This window comes from Ovis aries, chromosome 11, assembly GCF_016772045.2.
Source record: "Ovis aries strain OAR_USU_Benz2616 breed Rambouillet chromosome 11, ARS-UI_Ramb_v3.0, whole genome shotgun sequence".
Classification (NCBI taxonomy): Eukaryota; Metazoa; Chordata; class Mammalia; order Artiodactyla; family Bovidae; genus Ovis; species Ovis aries.
Window position 1 is genome coordinate 5,603,279 of NC_056064.1, and position 7,405 is coordinate 5,610,683.

General features: G+C 41.2%; 1 pseudogene; it reads right to left on the reverse strand.

Annotated features, from left to right (window-relative positions):
- Positions 1 to 1,103: 1,103 nt before the first annotated feature.
- LOC101121361 (growth hormone-inducible transmembrane protein-like) lies at positions 1,104 to 6,587 on the reverse strand (annotated as a pseudogene).
- Positions 6,588 to 7,405: the final 818 nt, after the last annotated feature.

Sequence of the window (7,405 nt, forward strand, 5' to 3'; positions counted from 1 at the left end):
TAGTGGTTGGGGCATAGACTTAGATTACTGTGATATTAAATGGTTTGCCTTGGAAACTAACAGAGATCATTTCTGTCATTTTTGTGACTGCATCCAAGTACTACATTTTGCTTTTGCTGACTATGAGGGCTGCTCCATTTCTTCTAATGGATTCTTGCCGACAGTAGTAGATATAATAGTCATCTGAATTAAATTCCCCCATTCCAGTCCATTTTAATTCACCGATTCCTAAAATGTTGATGTTCACTCTTGCCATCTCCTGTTTGACCACTTCCAAGTACATTTTCGAGTTATCAACATGAGAATTGAAACTGTGTGTGTGCCGTTTGGCAGAGAACTACGGAATTTATCCTCTAGAAGAAAAAGCAGACCTGAAGCATTATATTACTGGCACACATGAAACGTGCTCACAAGTTCTTTTTTTTTTTTTAATTTTAATCAGAGGATTATTACTTTACAATATTGTGATTTTTTTTTTTTGCCATAGGTATAGATGAGTCCACTCCATCCTGAACCCCACTCCTGCCTCCCTCCCTACCCTCTCCCTAAGCCTTTAGGTCCTTGCATCATGCATTGAACTCACACTGATTATCTGTATTACATATGGCAATGAGTTCTTACCTTCTTTTTTTCTCTAGATACTTTGAGACTATCCTGTTCCCTATAATTGGTAGCACCCTCTCTCTTTTTAAACATTTGTTTTTTATTTATTTATTTTTGGCTGCGCTGAGCCTTCGTGGCTGAGTGTAGGTCTCTTGTTGTGTGGCTTCTCTTGCTGCAGAGCACAGCGTCTAGGTGCATGGGCTTCACTAGCTGCAGCTCGCGGGCTTGCTAGCTGCAGTCTGCAGGCTCTGGAGAGCAGACTCAGTAGTTGTGCCACATGGGGCTTCATCACCCCATGGCACGTGGAATATCCCCAGACCAGGGGTCAAACCCATGTCCTCTGCATTGGCAGGAGGATTCTTAGTCACTAGACTACCAGGGAAGTCTCAAATCCTTATCTTCTAAACTTCAACAAAAGCTGCTTGCACAAACTATTTAATATCTGCCCCTATTAAACAAGCCAGATATTTGATGTATTAAGAAGTCAGAAGCTGGTCACTTCACTTCTTTCTATTGCCTCCAGGTGTTAGAATACTGGCAACTCACATAAATATGTTCACTGGATCCAGGTAGATTCCCAGCATCAGACTGATGGGATCATATTTCAGAGCTCCATACACCTGTATGACTTCTGCATGCTTGATTACTTTCTGTTTGTCGTACAGAAGAGGCATGCTGCAGAGAACTAATCCACCACCAGTTGCCACTGAGTACGGAGTGGTACCAGCCACAGTGGGAGGTCGAAAAATGTAAATCCCAGTGAAGACACAGACCAGACCCAGGCCCACTCCCCGGACTCCCATTTTCAGAAACTTCTCACTGGGCACACACACCTGCGGTCACAGGGAAAAGGCCTCCCACAGTGCCAACTGTGTACCACTCAGCTCTGAGAAGAGGCCCCCTTAATATAGTCAGAGGGACCACCACTGCACACATCACACCGGGATATGGTAACCACGCGAGACGCTGGGGGCCTGGGCTCTAGTCATATGCTATCAATGATCCCAACACTTCAGCTTCAATCGTCTCTGTGTGACAGCAGGTGCCATTGAAAGCTGCACCCATTGTCACCCAAGCCTCTCATCATGAAGTTCACGAGAGCAGTTCTGCTCACTGCCAGAAAAGACGAACTGTGAAACCAATACTTCTGCGAAGTACGTATAAGTGGAACGAATTCTATCCTTTACATGAAAGTGAAAGTGAAGTCGCTCAGTTGTGTCCGACTCTTTGCAACCCCGTGGACTGTAGCCCACCAGGCTCCTTCGTCCATGGGATTCTCCAGGCAAGAATACTGGAGTGGGTTGCCATTGCCTTCTCCAGGGGATCTTCCCAACCCAGGGATTGAACCTGGGTCTCCCGCATTGCAGGCAGACGCTTTAACCTCTGAGCCACCAGGGAAGCCCATCCTTTACATACTGAGGCTAAGTTACAGCCATTTCAACAGCTCCAATCCCATTAGACAATCCCAGCCCATAGTAACACAAAGCTCATAGGCCAACATCTTCCCATCGGATCTATTTAAAATATTTTTTCCAACAACGGTTCCAAAGCTGTCTCCGTGAGTTCTTGGCCAGTTTTCCCATGCTGGATCCCAATTCTTGTCTTTGTGGCATATTCCCTGCTGGGTGTTAGGAGCTACTGATTCTTCATCATGGAATTCTTCTTTTTTTTTTTTAAAGATTAGGTTATGTTGCGATTCTTTTTATTGTTTTCAATTCTTTACATAAAAAGAATAAGTTTGTATAAACAACAAGGACCTACTCTATTGCACAGGGAACTATACTCAATATCCCACAACCTACAGTGGAAAAGTATCGGAACAAGAATACATACATATATCCACACATATATACATATACATAACTGAATCACCTTGCTGTATACTGTAAATCAGCTATACTTCAACAACAACAAAAATAAGCCCATGATTCAAATTTTTAAAAAGCTATATTTAAAAGTATACTTTGTGAAGTCACTTTACTTCTGTGCTTGTTTAGTCTATTCCCTACCCTTATATATATATATATATATATGGTTTATCATATATATATGATATATATGGGTTTTTTTTTTTGCATATACTTTCAGTATTTCTTATTGCAGGCATTGGCAAATTCAAATATATAATTATCTTCCCTAATTCTTTTCTCAGAGGGTAGCATACTGTAAACATTTTTTCATACTTTCTTTTTTCTTTAAAATTTATTTTATTGAAGCATAGTTGATCTACAATGGTGTATTAGTTTCACGTGTTATTGCTGTTGCTGAGTTACTAAGTCACATCAGACTTTTGCAAAGTGATTTGGTTTTTAATATATGTGCATATATATTCTTTTTCATGTTATCTTCCATCGATGGTATTCTTCACCATAGGGAAGGTGAAAGCTGGGTAGAAAGCCCTGGAAGGTGGTGTCCGCAGACACACAACTCTTGCAGCCAGCGTGGTGGTGCAGCAGTATCTGAAATGCTCAGTCCCTGGTCCCCTCAGTGCTCAGTTTCCCTTCAGGGCTGGCAAGACACAACCACACACATGTCCTGTGCCCTAGTCCCACCTCTTACTCTATAATTTTCACTTAATAAAAATTATCTTGAGCTAAGATCTCAGACAATGTGAACAAAAATCAGGGAAGGAATAAATGAGTAGAACTATGCTAAAGTCTTCATCCTAAATAAGAAAAATTCCCAAGAAGGGTAGTACTAGAGAATGTGCTAACTATTGGACAGTGGCACTCATCTCCCATGCTAGTAAGGTCATGCTTAAAATCTTTCATGCTAGGCTTCAGTGTTATGTGAACCAAGAACTTCCAGATGTCCAAGCTGGGTTTAGAAAAGGGAGAGGAACGAGAGGTCAGATTGCCAACGTTCACTGGATTGTAGAGAAAGCAAGGAAATTCCAGAAAAACATCTACTTCTGTTTCATCAACTACACTAAATTCTTTATGGGGATCATAACAAACTGTGGAAAGCTTTTAGAGAGATGAGAATACCAGACCATCTTACTTGTCTCCTGAAACCTGTATGTGGATCAAGAAGCAATAGTTAGAACACTGTGTGGAACAGCAGATTGGTTCAAGATTGAGAAAGGAGTATGATGGCACTGTCTGCTTTCACCCTGCTTGTTTAACCTATATGCTGAGCACATCATGAGAAATGCCAGGCCGGATGGGTTACAAGCTGGAATTAAGATAGGTGGGAGAAATATCAACAACCTCAGATATTTGGATGACACCACTCTAATGGAAGAAAGCAAAGAAGGAACTAAAGAACTTCTTGAGGGTGAAGGAGGAGAGTGAAAGAGTCAGGCTTAGAACTAAATATATTTAAAAAAACACTAAGATCATGGAAGTGAAAGGCAAAGGAGAAAAATAAAGATATACCCATTTGAATGCAGAGTTCCAAGGATAGCAAGAAGAGATAAGAAAGCCTTCTTCACTGACCAGTGCAAAGAAATAGAGGAAAATAATAGAATGGGAAAGACTAGAGATCTCTTCAAGAAAGTTACAGATACCAAGGGAATATTTCATGCAAAGATGGGCGCAATAAAGGACAGAAATGGTATGGACCTAAAAGAAGCAGAAGATGTTAAGAAGAGGTGTCAAGAATACACAGAAGAACTATACAAAAAAGATCTTCATGACCCAGATAACCATGACAGTGTGATCACTCACCTAGAGCCAGACATCCTGGAAAGTGAAGTCAAGTGGTCCTTAGGAAGCATCACTATGAACAAAGCTAGAGGAAGTGATGGAATTCCAATTGAGCTATTTCAAATCCTAAAAGATGATGTTTTAAAAGTGCTGCACTCAATATGACAGCAGATTTGGAAAACTCAGCAGTGGCCACAGGACTGGAAAAGGTCAGTTTTCATTCCAATTCCAAAGAAAGGCAATGCCAAAGAATGTTCAAACTACCACACAATTGCACTCATCTCACATGCTAGCAGAGTAATGTTCAAAATTCTCCAAGCCAGGCTTCAACAGTATGTGAACTGTAAACTTCCAGATGTTCAAGCTGGATTTAGAAGAGGCAGAGGAACCAGAGACCAAATTGCAAACCTCATCTGGATCATCAAAAAAGCAAGAGAGTTAAAAACAAAAAACAAAAAACAAAAAAACCAATCACATCTACTTCTGCTTTACTGACTATGCCAAAGCCTTTGACTGTGTGGATCACAGTAAACTGTGGAAAAGACATGGGAATACCAGACCACCTACCTTCCTCCTGAGAAATCTGTGTGCAGCTCAAGAAGCAACAGTTCAAAGTGGATATGAAACAACAGACTGGCTCCAGATCGGGAGAGGAGTACGTCAAGGCTGTACATTGTCACCCTGCTTATTTAACTTATACGCAGAGTGCATCATGAGAAATGTTGGGCTGGATAAAACACAAGCTGGAATCAAGATTGCTAGGAGAAATATCAATAACCTCACATTTGCAGATGACACCACCTTTATGGCAGAAACTGAAGAGGAACTAAAGAGCCCCTTGATGAGTGTGAAAGAGGAGAGTGAAAAAGTAGGCTTAAAACTCAACATTCAGAAAACTAAGATCATGGCATCTCGTCTCATCACTTCATGGCAAATAGATGGGGAAACAATGGAAACAGTGACAGAATTTATTTTTGGGGTTTCCAAATCACTGCAGATGGTGACTGCAGCCATGAAATTAAGAGATTCTTGCTCCTTGGAAGAAAAGCTATGACCAACTTAGATAGCATATTAAAAAGCAGAGACATTACTTTGCTGACAAAGATCCACATAGTCAAAGCTATGGTTTTTCCAGTAGTCATGTATGGATATAGACGTGAGAATTCAACTATTAAGAAAGGTGAACACCGAAGAATTGATGCTTTTGAACTGTGGGTGTTGGAGAAGACATTTGAGAGTCCCTTGGACTGCAAGGAGATCCAACCAGTCAGTCCTATAGGAAATCAGTCCTGAATATTCATTGCAAGTACTGATGCTGAAGCTGAAACTCCAATATCTTGACCATCTGATGTGATGAACTGACTCATTGGAAAAGACCCTGATGCTGGGAAAGATTGAAGGTGGGAGGAGAAGGGGACGACAGAGGATGAGATGGTTTGAATGGCATCACCAATGCGATGGACATGAGTTTGAGCAAGCTCTGGGAGTTGGTGATGGACAGGGAAGCCTGGCATGCTGCATTCTGTGGGGCTGCAAAGAGTTGGACACGACTGAGCGACTGAACTGAACTGCAGATCATGGCATCTGGGCCCATTACTTTATGGCAAATAGAAGAGGAAAAAGTGGAAGCAGTGACAGATTTCCTCTTCTTGGACTCTAAGATCATTGCAAATGGTGACTGCAGCCATCAGATCAGAAGCTTCTTGGCAGGAAAGCTATGACAAACCTAGACAGTGGATTTTTTTTTTTGTTTTGCATTTCTTTTTCTTGGGGATGGTCTTGCTCCCTGTCTCCTGTACAATGTCACAAACTTCCATCCATAGTTTATCAGGCACTCTGTCTATCAGATCTAGTCCCTTATTTCTATTTCTCACTTCCACTGTATAATCATAGGGATTTGATTTAGGTCATACCTGAATGGTCTAGCGGTTTTCCACTAGAAAGCAAAATGGCTGTCTGAGGGGGCCTTACAAATAGCTGAGAAAAGAAGAGAAGCAAAAGTCAAAGGAGAAAAGGGAAGATGTACCCATCTGAATGCAGAGTTCCAAAGAATAGCAAGGAGAGATAAGAAAACCTTCCTCAGTGATCAGTGCAAATAAACAGAGGAAAACAATAGAATGAGAAAGACTAAAGATCCCTTCAAGAAAATTAGACATACCAAGGGAACACTTCATGCAAAGATGGACTCAATAAAGGACAGAAATGGTATGTGACTAACAGAAGCAGAAGATATTAAGAAGAGGTGGCAAAAATACACAGAAGAACTGTACAAAAAGATCTTCATGACCAAGATAATCATGAAGGTATGATCACTCTCACTCACCTAGAGCCTGACATTCCGGAATGTGAAGTCAGGTGGGACTTAGGAAGCATCACTACAAACAAAGCTAGTGGAAGTGATGGAATTCCAGTAGAGCTATTTCAAATCCTGAAAGATGATGCTGTCAAAGTGCTGCTGAAAAACTCAGCAGTGGCCACAGGACTGGAAAAGGTCAGTTTTCATTTCAGTCCCAAAGAAAGGCAATGCCAAAGAATGTTCAAACTACCGCACAATTGCATTCATCTCACACGCTAGTAAAGTAATGCTCAGAACTATCCAAGCCAGGCTTCAGCAATATGTGAACTGTGAACTTCCAGATGTTCAAGATGGTTTTAGAAAAGGCAGAGAAACCAGAGATCAAATTGCCAACATCCAATGGATCATGGAAAAAGCAAGAGAGTTCCAGAAAAACAGCTATTTCTGCTTTATTGACTATGCCAAAGCCTTTGACTGTGTGGATCACAATAAACTGTGGAAAATTCTGGAAGAGATGGGACTACCAGACCACCTAACCTGCCTCTTGAGAATCCTGTATGCAGGTCAGGAAGCAAGAGTGAGAACTGGACATGAAACAACAGACTGATTCCAAATAGGAAAAGGAGTACATCAAGGCTGTATGTTGTCACCCTGCTTATTTAACTTCTATGCAGAGTACATCATGAGAAATGCTGGACTGGAAGAAGCACAAGCTGGAATCCAGATTGCTGGGAGGAATATCAATAACCTCAGATATGCAGATGACACCACTCTTATAGCAGAAAGTGAAGAACTAAAGAGTCTCTTGATGAAAGTGAAAGAGGAGAGTGAAAAAGTAGGCTTAAAGCTCAACATTCAG